At 40.8% G+C, this 11449-nt stretch overlaps 1 protein-coding gene across 3 annotated transcripts in view; it reads left to right on the forward strand.

Annotated features, from left to right (window-relative positions):
- cap2 (cyclase associated actin cytoskeleton regulatory protein 2) overlaps positions 1-11449 on the forward strand; it is a 207300-nt gene that overhangs the window by 71453 nt on the left and 124398 nt on the right. The window contains exon 1 of one of the 3 annotated variants that reach the window (XM_048611454.1): positions 7187-7217. The exons of the other annotated variants lie outside the window; for them this stretch is intronic. The gene's annotated coding sequence lies outside the window, so the exon portion shown is untranslated. Of the gene's footprint in view, positions 1-7186; positions 7218-11449 lie in introns of those variants that run through there. 3 annotated transcript variants of the gene reach the window in all.

Genomic DNA, 11449 nt, shown 5'->3' on the forward strand with positions numbered 1-11449 from the left:
GCCAGTCCTCTTGCTGTTCCGTGGATGACTCACACATTCTGACTGGCTGAATAGGATAGTGTTAGGCTGGAATCCTATAGGTCACTGATTCAGTTTTAAGTTTGAATAGCTTTCATGTTGTGTGAATGCACTTTCATTGAAAATGTAGCTTATGTGTTTTCAGAAGAATCAACAACTGAACAATGACACTGCTGCCAGTGTGCAGGGGGATTAAATCAGGAACTTGATGTTGTTAACACTGTGTGTTCTAACCAAGTGAACCAAATGGTTGCACAGACAATAGCACATTTGGAAAGTCATAATTTAATTAAGCACAGTCAGCAAGGCTTCATGAAAGGGAAACCATGTCTGACCAAAGTGGATAAAGGAGAACCAATAGATCTATTGTATCTGGACCTTCAGAAGATGTTCAACAAGATCCCTCACAAAAGATTAAGTCATAAGATAACAGCATAACTAGAGTTAGGGAAGGTCCCAGAAGACTGGAAAATGGCTAATATACCAGCTCTGTTTAAGAAGGGAGGAAGGCAGAAGATGGGAAATTATAGGCCCGTATTGGTGGTTGGTAAGATTTTAGAGTCCATTATTAAAGATGAGATTACCATACCACGGAAGTGCATGGTTAAACAGGCCTGAGTCAGCCCAGCTTTGCCAAGGGGAGGTCATGTCTGACAAATCTGTTTAGAATTCTTTGAAGAGGTAATGAGCAAGAGCTGGTGGACGTGATCTATTTAAAACTTCATGTTATATTTGTTATGTGATTGGTACAGATTTCACACCAATATACAAGAAAAGCATTCTTAGACATTGCAGTTTTCAAAATCATGTGCTGTCATTTGAGTTGTAACTTATAGTGAAATGCAGGTTTTCCCTGCCTTTTTGTACTGAAGAAAATGTAGCCTGATGAGTCTGGAGAAATTGAAAGTGGGAGGAGTTACTGAGTTGAAATCACATCTGTCAAGATACTTATTAAACCAGGCTAATTCTATTCAAGGCTGAAATGGAACAATCATTAAACTGTCAGGCTCACTTATCTCTCCCAAACCAGTTCTCCTCATACAATCAAATTTTTGTTACTATTTCACTAAACTTTATTCACAACTATTCAATAGGTAAGAAAGGATGCTGAGGTTTATCCAATACTGCCATATACATCTCAGGCTAAATGAGGAGGAGTGACCTGCCTCTACAGACTTCCCTTTAGAAGCGCCTGGGCCACACTGCATATACTTATTGTATATCTTCTTAGAATATTTGCACAGCAATTTGAGTTTAGGCTGTACAGTACAAGTTTATCTTTTATACTGTTGGTACTCAGTTTATGAAGCATTTCTGCTTTCCAGGCTTTTAGAGGTTGATTTAAAATGCAACATTTGGAAGGAAGCATTGGGAAAAGTTCAGGCATTTCTGGTGAGCAAGAGCTTAGAAGGTTAATCCTACCTGCTCCTTGCTGCTGATTAGAGTGTCACTTAGGGGAAACCTAAACATCAAGTGCTGATTATTGACTTGTCCTCTTGATATGCAGTCTGGTAAAGGAAATAGAAGATCAGAGTTTTAAAAAGAACTTGCAATGGTAACCAAAGAGCTTTCTCCTGCTAAACATTTGATAGAAAGCTGCCACTGCAGAGATACCACATATTATCTTTTTAGGTGGGAGAGCTTGTGGGTGACTTTCAGCACAGAATACCCTGCCAACATCACTTTTTGTCACTGTGGCTACATAATTATTGGCTCAGATAAACTGTGGGTAAGAATATATTTGGAGGAGCACAGAATGTAGTTGCATATCAGAACTGTGTGGGTTCCCTGATGCAGCAGATTTGATGGGAATTGCCTGAGAAATTGAAACTTTCATTTGGTAAATCCCTTGGTCCCCTCTCTTAGGAAAAAAAACCTTCAAAGTTTGAAACGTTGTTGGGTTCTGGCTCAGTTAAGTTTAAACAGTTACCCAAGAAAAGTTAGAGGGTTAAAAACTTACCCTATCTCTTTGATAACCATTAAATGGACCACCAACGAATCACTTAAGAACACACCACTCCAACTATACAATCCCAAACCTAACACTCCCCAAATCTCTGACAATCAAGCACCCCTGACAAGTCTGACCCCCAACCCTTTATCAGACTTTGCAGAACCCAGCATTCCCATTCCCCTTGCCTGCCTTACCCACCTGGAGCAAGCATTCTTTCCCACCCCTGTCTGACCTAACACCCACTCTGACACTATCCTAAGCGTTCATTCACATACTTGACACTCAGCATTCAACCCACTTCATCCACATAGCATCCTTTCCATCTGACATGCTACAGTTCTCATCCATCTGGTGTCTTACCAACATGGCATCCTCCCCACCTATCTGGCACACGAATCCCTCAACTAACTGCCATTTTAATCCCACACTTACCTTAGATATTTAGCCTTTCACAGGACCTGTGAAAGTGGCTAGCTGCGCTGCTAAACATGTAAATCACAATGTAGCAAACTGACTGCTGCAAAAAGGGGGCATGGTTTCAACAAAAATTTTCTTTGCTGTTGTATTTGTGGATTTCTGACAGATTCACAATAGGAGGCCCCTATTCAGAATTCTCCAGCAGACAATATATCTGAAGGTAAGTAGGTATTTTGTAATTTGATCAGTCAGAAAAAGGGTTTCCGCTCCTATTTGAAACATCTGGGGCAATATCTATTTAAACCTGTAGAAGGGTGCTTATTTTGACAGTGGACCAGCAACACTGTAAAATCTATTAATGCATCTCCTGAAGAAATTATAGAGAGCTATGATTTTCATTTGAAAGAGATTTAATATGAAGTAGAATTTGTCGTTCTGATAGTTTCAATGACACTGCAAGGTCCTCCCATAAGACTTGTGCAGTCATTCACATCATTTGCTATTTTCAAGTTACTATTTTAAATAAAGCGATATTTAGCAGTAAATCTTCATTTTCTTGCGATGAATTTCACCACTTGTATTTTATCGACATTTCTCTATACAGCTGTTAAATAAGATTAAAATGTTCAGACTTAGTTACTTCTAGTTAAATCCACTTTATGTTTAAAAGCAACTTTCATATTTGAATTCATTTGTCAGTAATTTAATTTGTACCAAGCCTTTTTTTAAACTGAGTCAAGTTGAAACATTTGACCTTGTAGTTTTCTCTGTAACATAAATACTTAAAACTTTGAATTCATTTCTATAATATGACTTCATTAAATGAGATTAAAAATCAATTTACATTTTTAAGAAATGTCTTTAACTTTATAAGAAGTACAACTGCACGTTTATAGCCTGCAATTTTCCATTTTGCTACATTATTCTCATTGCAAATTCCTATTTTTAATGTATATTTTAATGATGGCAGACACAGACCTTGTATGGAAACAATCTTTGGGCTCAATTTTACAATTTTTTTGTCTAAGTCAAAGTTGCGTGAACATTTTGAGAGGAATATCACTGCAAGGCCTAGTGAGGTTTTCTCACCCTAGCTTGCCAAACTCCCTTCATTGATTACCTACATTGCCCCACGGCATCTTTCCTGTCTGATTTCCACCTTTACCTTATTATGTGTTATTCTTTGAACAACTTGCCATGGCCAGGATAACCAAAAGTCACCGCTTGCCTCCTGCCTGTGCACCTTTAAAGGCTTGTTATGTAACTGAACAGACACTGTTAACCCAAGCTGCCCTGCATGGTTCCTGACATTTGTCCCAGATATGGCAGACAGGGGGAAGTTAAGGTCCCGCTTTGCAGTCGGGATCCTGGAGGTTCTGCTAGACAGGGTAATGCACAGGCAGGACTTCCTCTTCCTGCAGGAGCAGTAGCAGAGGCCATAACACCAGACGGTGAATTTAGTCCGATATTGCCACCTGGGTAAAGCGGTCTCAGTCATCTAAAGGAAGGTTCAGTAATTGAAGAAGATAGGCAGTGACCTTCTCCACTCTGTGTCTCGCTCTCTCTCTCTCCCCTACTGTACCCACCACTCAGTTAGGCTCATGCTCTATCACTCTCACTATTGCCTGTAACATCTTCCCCACTTGCCCTCAGCCATCCTGACATTAGTAAGCCTGTATGCCGTCTGTGCTACATACTCATTCAAATGGGACACTTGCCCATCTGCACAAACACTAATAGCTCTGCCACCTGTTTTCATCTCTCATAATACTTGCCTGTGTCTCATTGTAAAAGGAAAGCAGACCACAATATAGCAGAAAGATTCAAGATGGTTGATGGACTGCTTGGCATTTGGCTCCTCACTCCTTGTGATGAGAGGATCCCAACTCTGATTGTCTCAAGCAGGATCTAGATTGGTATTGGATGGCTGCCCTTGACTTACTGTGATGTGAATTGAGTGAAGGCTATTCCCTTGATTTGATTCTGACCTGCTGACAATCATGAGAAGCTTCCTTCTGTTGTGTCAGTGCTGAATGGCATGGTGATACAGTAGTACAATGAGCCTGGTATCTTAGATTGAACAGGGCAAAGTGCATACAGGCAGGGCAGGAATGCTGTGAGGTTGGAACAAAGTGAGTGAACGCAATGACAATGAACTCAGAGGTGCAGCTTGGTGCAGTCCTTTAGATAATGTGTCTCCTTGACAGTGTCCATGCAAAGCTTTACAATGATAGCTCCCATTGCACACTGAGATGCAACATAAGCATGCAGAACTGTCCTGTACGTGTATCAGTGATGTGTCATGATGGTTCCTAGAGGTTGGCTGATATCTGATGCTAATTGATTTGTGACCATGGGGTACTTGTGGCCAGTGCACACAAAGTGTGTCTTGGGATATTTCTAACATAAAGATTGTTTGGAGCAACTGGCAAGCCACATCCACGCAGTGCTCACTGTTCTCCTTGTCGAGTTTTTCTGACATCTAGCTTATTTGTTGATTTTAGTAAGATGGGACTCTGAATAAAGATGAGGCAAGTTGTGACATTAACAAGGTGTTTAACAAGCATGATGGCTATCAATTGGTGTCTCACCACTGTCATTTGAGAGTATCGCCATGCTGCTTGTGAAAAACATAAAAGGCAAAGCGCGATAATCTTGCATTGAGATGACCCGTGCCGCCAATGTTCCCTCTACTTTTCCTTCCGGCTGTGTAGACCTCTGAAGTCCCTATGCAGTAGCGACTTCCAGAATCAGAAGTCAATGCTGTGATCGATGTGCTGACGCCAGTTGCCATGCGTGGAACCTTGTCCACATGCGCAACTGCACAGTTTAGAGAGAATGTTGCTTGTTGCTCTTGTCACCTGATTCTGACACACTTCTTGCCAAAGCCACATCTCACAGACCCCTGTAGTATTCCACCTTTTGCCTCCTTCGTTATTTCTCTCTCTCCTACTGTTTCTTTTCACATCGTAATGTGTTCATTCCAAGTTTGAGTTTCTCCTCTCCTGCATTTGTTTCCTTTTCTTTCTAAAATACTGTACATTAATTTATTATTTTGGTGACTTTTTACCATTTTTGAGTGAGACATTAAACTAAGGTCCAGGCTTCTGTCTGTCAAGGTGAATATCAAAGATCCTATGAATGTATGTGAAAGCTAGTATGGGAGTTCTGGTGACCTGATCAACTTGCATCTATTTAGACTGAAATCAAAAAATGCTGGAGATCACAGCAGGTCAGGCAGCGTCCATGAAGAGAAAGCAAGCTAATATTTTGAGTCTCTGACTCTTCTTCAGAGCTGAAGTGAAGTGTGGAAGGGACAGCATTTATGCAAAAGTTTGGAGGAGGGGGATTTGGAGTGCTAAGGGAGAAAAGGTGTTGATAGTTTAGATTAAGAGATTGGAATGTGAGAATGTCAGAACAAATTGTGTGTCTAACTGCCAAACTGGAAAGAATGGATAGTCCCATTAGAGTTGGGGGAGGTGAGAGAGGACATGGTGACAGAGAATGTAACAAGCAAAGCTAGGAGAAAGTGAAGGAATGGGTTCACAATTTGAAGGTGTTGAACTCCACATTAAATCCAAGAGGTTGTAAAGTGTCTAGTCTGAAGACGAAATGTTGCTCCTCCAGTGGAGCACTGCAGCATGCCGAGGAAAACAAGTGGGCATGCATTTATATAATTCTATTAACATAGTAAAATGTCCCAAAGAATTTCACAGCAACATTATCAAATAAAACTTCGCACTAGCCAATTTTTAAAAAAGATTAACTGATAGTTTATCATGTTTGGGACCTTGCTTTTATACAGATTAAACTGTGTACAGATTGAGCTGAAACAGATGGCCAGACATCTTTGTCCAACTGGTCTTGTTGTGAATTCTTGACTGAACTCCAAGACTCGCCAGCTCATTACCTCAGCAGGAGGTCCATTTAGATAGACTGAAGTGGAGTATTTGCTTTGACTGATATTTTATTGAGATTATAATGAATTATTCGTTCTTTGAACGGCTTCTCTCTGGCTGTATGTCTATTTAAACACTTAAATGCTATGAATTACGGTAATGCTTCTGTTATTTATACTATGGTGGCTTTGTCTGACTGACACTTATATAGGGTTAGGAGCAGTTTCCTCAATGCAGATTTTTGAATTTTTTTAAAATGTGTCTCTTCGGTTTTATTGTGCATACAAAGTGAATGGGCGTGGAAGAAGAGGGGTGACATGGTGTAGGGCCACAAGTTCTAAGAGTTTTTTCATACATTTGGGAATTGAAGTTGGGCTTGTAGTCAGATTGTCTCAAAATTCATCCATCTTGGTGGCCACATCTGAATGTTTTTGGGGTTGGTGGAACTGATTGATCGTGCCCCCATCACCCCAGATTGAAAACTGTGTGTGGGGTGATATTTATGTGGAGATGAGTCTGCTGAATCATGAAATTTTCCAATTCCAGCTTCCCACCTCGATGCCAAAAATCCAGTTTGGTGTTTCAAGTTGTGTAGGAGAGCAAAACTAGTGGTCATTCATGTAAAATAATCAATAAGTCTGTTGGAGAATTCGGGAGAAGCTTCTTTGCCAAGCAATGATTAGAGTGTGTAACCCACTAGCACATGGAGTGGTTTATTAGAATGCTTTTAAGTGGAAGCTGGATAAACACATGAAGGAGAATAAAGTAGAAAGATAGGGTTTGGATCAAAAGGTTTTAGAGGATGTTCATGTGGAGCATAAGCAGTGGCTTGAATTTGTTGGACCGTATTGTCTGTTTTGTGGCATACAGACAATCCCCAGGTTACGAAATGGCTCTGTTCCTGAGTCAGTTTGCAAGTTGATTTGTATGTGAGTTGGAACACGTTGCATATCAATATAAATCAACCTTTCTTAAGTATAGAAATTGCTTCAATATTGGATATTTAAAATTACATGCCTGTACAGGCTTGTGTTCATTAATACAAGCGTTCGTAAGTTGGATGTTCTTAAACGGGTACCCTGTACATTTCATGTTATTTTGTGTAAGGACGGAGATGGGAGAGAATTTACCTTCTGTCTGTAATCATTCTATTTTTCAAAAGGAAAATGTGCCTGTTTCTTAACTTCTGAGTGTACTGTCACATTGAATAACCAACGGTGAGATTTTTTGTGGGTTTAAACAGGATTATTTATCACATTCACTGCAAAAATCTAATGCTATATCATTCATACACCACATACATGTTCAAAGAAAAATGCAGTTAAAGAGAGTAATACACTTCTACAATTTAGAAATAAAGGAGCTTGTAAATCACACAATTCAGCTTGTCTTGGGGAGAAAGCATGTATTGCAGGCTTGGCGAAGAGGGCGTTTTCATTTCTGATGGGTTGTTTAGACAATTTCAGTTCATTCAATGAAATGGATCTTCGGCAGATTGCCAAGTTTATTTGTTTGTAGCCTTGTTACCAGGAAGTTATTTGAATGTACTCGAAAGGAACAGGCTTGAAGAATTTAGAATGTTGTTGTTCCGAGTTGTAAGGAAAGTGTTGTTGTCTTTGCTACAGTTGTTGTCCCTTGGTGTGTTGTTTGCAGATTGACTCATTTTATCTATGGTTTTTGGAATATTATTCTGTGATCAGTTTTGGTAAGATGACCATCTGGTTAATACTTCTATTGTCTACTTAGCATGTTTTGAAGTTTGAAGTAATTGCTACACAAGGGATTGGTAATACACATTTGGTGTTTGTGTTTTTATATAGCTCTCTTGTTAGCTCTTGAGCTCAGAGACAGTGAGTATGGATATAGTAGGTGTGAAGTCTATCAATAGTTATGTCTTGGTATGTCTACTTGAGGGGACACTCTCCCAATAATCATTCAATAAGGACCTTTCCAGAGACTTTAGATATTTGAGTCTGTGGAGAAATGACAAAAGTCACCTGGCTCTGGGCAGCAATCTTAGCAGCCCTTTAATGTCAATTCTTAAAAAAAAAAGCATTTTCATAAAATTCTAACCTGAATATAGTCCATATTTAAAGTTATGAAAATGATAGGATGTTACTGGCTGACAAAGGGGTTTAGTAAAGGCAGTGCTCAAGTTTTGGAGGGGAGCAACCAGTATGAGATAGGAGCCAAATATAATAAGGTTTATAGTTAGCATAACTTCTTTCCAGAAGTATTTCAGTAAATGTACAGTAGGTAACTTTGCTGCAACTCGCCCAGAATTAACTTTTTCAACGAATTACAATAAAAGAAGCTATACAGTGGGGTGGGAGGAGAACTGGAATGATCGGCTAGAAACCTGAACTATTTTCAGTGTCTTAATTGGCTGCTTTTATGGTGGTTGCTGGTTGTTCTTTGGCGGTGTTTTTTTATGTAGAGTAAATAAGGAACTAGATAGACTTCATGAAATGGCAGATCTGATCTATGGATACATCAAATTTTCCCTTGTGCGTGCCAGGTCCAAAACATTGTCATATATAGTCAGAGCAGAAACTTGATCAGCTGATTAATGATGTCACAATATCCTGGATGGTAGCTTTGCCACAGGAGATGCCAATACTAGAAAAAGAGGTGGAGAGTCGTCCTAGCCTGGGGGAATAGTCATTTGATACCACAAAGTCCAAAGCATGTGCTTTATTTATCCATTTAACATTTAATGTTTTGTCACATTCCCTGCTGAGCTACTGCAGTCAATTAGGTTTGAGAATAGCTTGGGGTTTTTGGAAAAACAAGCAGTTAATTCGGTGCAGTCAGCAGAAATGCAAACAATGAGGTTAGAAGCTGACTATTCGGTTCAGTTATCACAAATGCAGTTTTAACTAATCAGCTGTATTGGTGATAGAGGCAACTGCTTTCAAAACAGCGAATAAGACTGGCATTTAAATCAGATATAAGGGCCAGTTAATCCCAGTTCTCGGTTTTTCTTACAGCAGTGGAAAAACATTTTAGCTCCAAGTTAGAAATTACGTGACTTTCAGTGCTGTGCAGTGTAATACTTATTTCTCATTTCTAATCTGTGTGATAGTTAGCTTTCATTTTTAATTTAAAGACAATACTACTTTTGAATTTGTTCTGTTACTGATCAATGACATTGAAATACAGCTCAGAATATCACACACAGTTAGTGATCAACCTGGCGGAAAGGGTGGATGAGTCTGACTGTTAATGGGTGTAAAACTCTGACTTGATTTAATAGCAGTTAGGCCATTAAATTGGCTCAGGTCAAGACTTCTGTCCCAGATGACAGGAAGTACCACTTCTCAGAGCTGCTAGCCAATCAAATGACCAGCAACTGTCAGGTCCTAACAGTGCCCAATGGGAAACGGGCAGTCCCGAACAACAATCTCATTGTTGGCACCAGATGAAAAGTTGAGTGGAGGCATTGTGTCTGGATGAGTGAGGCAATTACCAGCAAGGGATGTCTGGGGGAAACGTGTGGGTGGAAAATGTTATGGAGGAGTGGGGATTCATTCATTGGGCACAGAGTACATGAGGACATGGCCCCCACTTTGCAGCCAGGGTTCACATGATGGTGTGGACAACCCTTTCTCACCAGTAATAGTGAGAGGAACCTTTTACATGCACATTAGTTAGCTAATTAAGACCCCATCCCCATCATGTCATGTGATCATATGCCATTCCTCCCCAGCCATCGACTCATTCCCAACACAGGTGTAAAGCTGAGCCAGTGTGTCTGATTGCAGAAGTTTCGACAACCTGCTAGGTAACATCGTCAGTGCTCCTCCGGTGAAGCATTGGTGTTCTGACCCACTTGTTATTTATATGCCTCTGTTTGCTGGGGTGGTTGGCATCACTTCCAGTTCTGTTTTTCAGTGGTTTGTATATTGGGTCCAGTTCAATGTGTTTGTTGATGGAGTTCCGGTTGGAATTCCCTGGCATGTCTGTGTTTGGTTTGTGCTATTATGGATATTATGTTGCCCCAGTTGAATTTGTGTCCTCCTTTGTCCATGTGTATTGAGACCAGTGAGAATTGGTAGTGTCTCTTGGCGGCTAGCTGGTGTTTATGTATCCTTTATTGTCAGTTTTCTTCCTGTTTGGCCTATGTAATGTTTCTCCAAAAAGCACAATCCGCCGTTACCTCCGCAACAGTCCACAACAAGAAGACACAACATGGCCAGGCACACTAGTCACTCTGCCATACATCTGAGACATGTCAGAGATGACCACAAGACTATTCAGACCCCTAGGTATCAGGGTATCCCACAAACCAACAACCACCCTGCGGCTGCTATAGATGAACATAAAGGATCCCATACTCACCAGTCCCAATGAAGTGTAAACTTGAAACATCGACTTTCCTGCTGCTCTAATGCTGCCTGACCTGCTGTGTTTCCTCCAGCTCCACACTGTATTGAGGATGGCAATATCCTTCCCTAAAGGATATTAGTGAACGAGATGGCTTTTCCTGACAATTGATTCATGGTCATCACTAGACTGTTAATTCCAGATTTTTATTGAATTCAAATGCTACCATCTGCCATGGTGAGATTTGAACCTGGGTCCCCAGAACATTACCTGAGTCTCTAGATTAATAATCCGGTGACAATACCATTAGATCATTGCCTCCCCAACTTGTTGACTTATTCAGTGTTTTATTCCTCAGTTAACTTCACAAAAGCCATTATCTGGTCATAGTCACTTTTTTTTTAAACTTACCGTACATGAATTTCCTTTGGAGATAGTAGGAACTGCAGATGCTGGAGAATCCGAGACAACAAGGTGCAGGGCTGGATGAACACAGCAGGCCAAGCAGCATCATAGGAGCAGAGAGGCTGACGTTTCAGGCCTAGACCCCTCATCAGAAATGGGGAAGGGGAAGGGGGTTCTGAAATAAATAGGGAGAGAGTGGGAGGCGGATAGAAGATGGATAGAGGAGAGGATAGGTGGAGAGGAAACAAACAGGTCGAAGAGGCGGGGATGGAGCCAGTAAAGGTGAGTGTAGATGGGGAGTTAGGAAGGGGATAGGTCAGTCCAGGGAGGACGGACAGGTCAAGGGGGCGGGATGAGGTTGGTCGGTAGGAGATGGAGGTGTGGCTTGAGGTGGGAGGAGGGGATAGGTGGGAGGAAGAACAGGTTAGGA

This window comes from Rhincodon typus, chromosome 2 (genome assembly GCF_021869965.1).
Source record: "Rhincodon typus isolate 14 chromosome 2, sRhiTyp1.1, whole genome shotgun sequence".
In the NCBI taxonomy this organism is placed as follows: Eukaryota; Metazoa; Chordata; class Chondrichthyes; order Orectolobiformes; family Rhincodontidae; genus Rhincodon; species Rhincodon typus.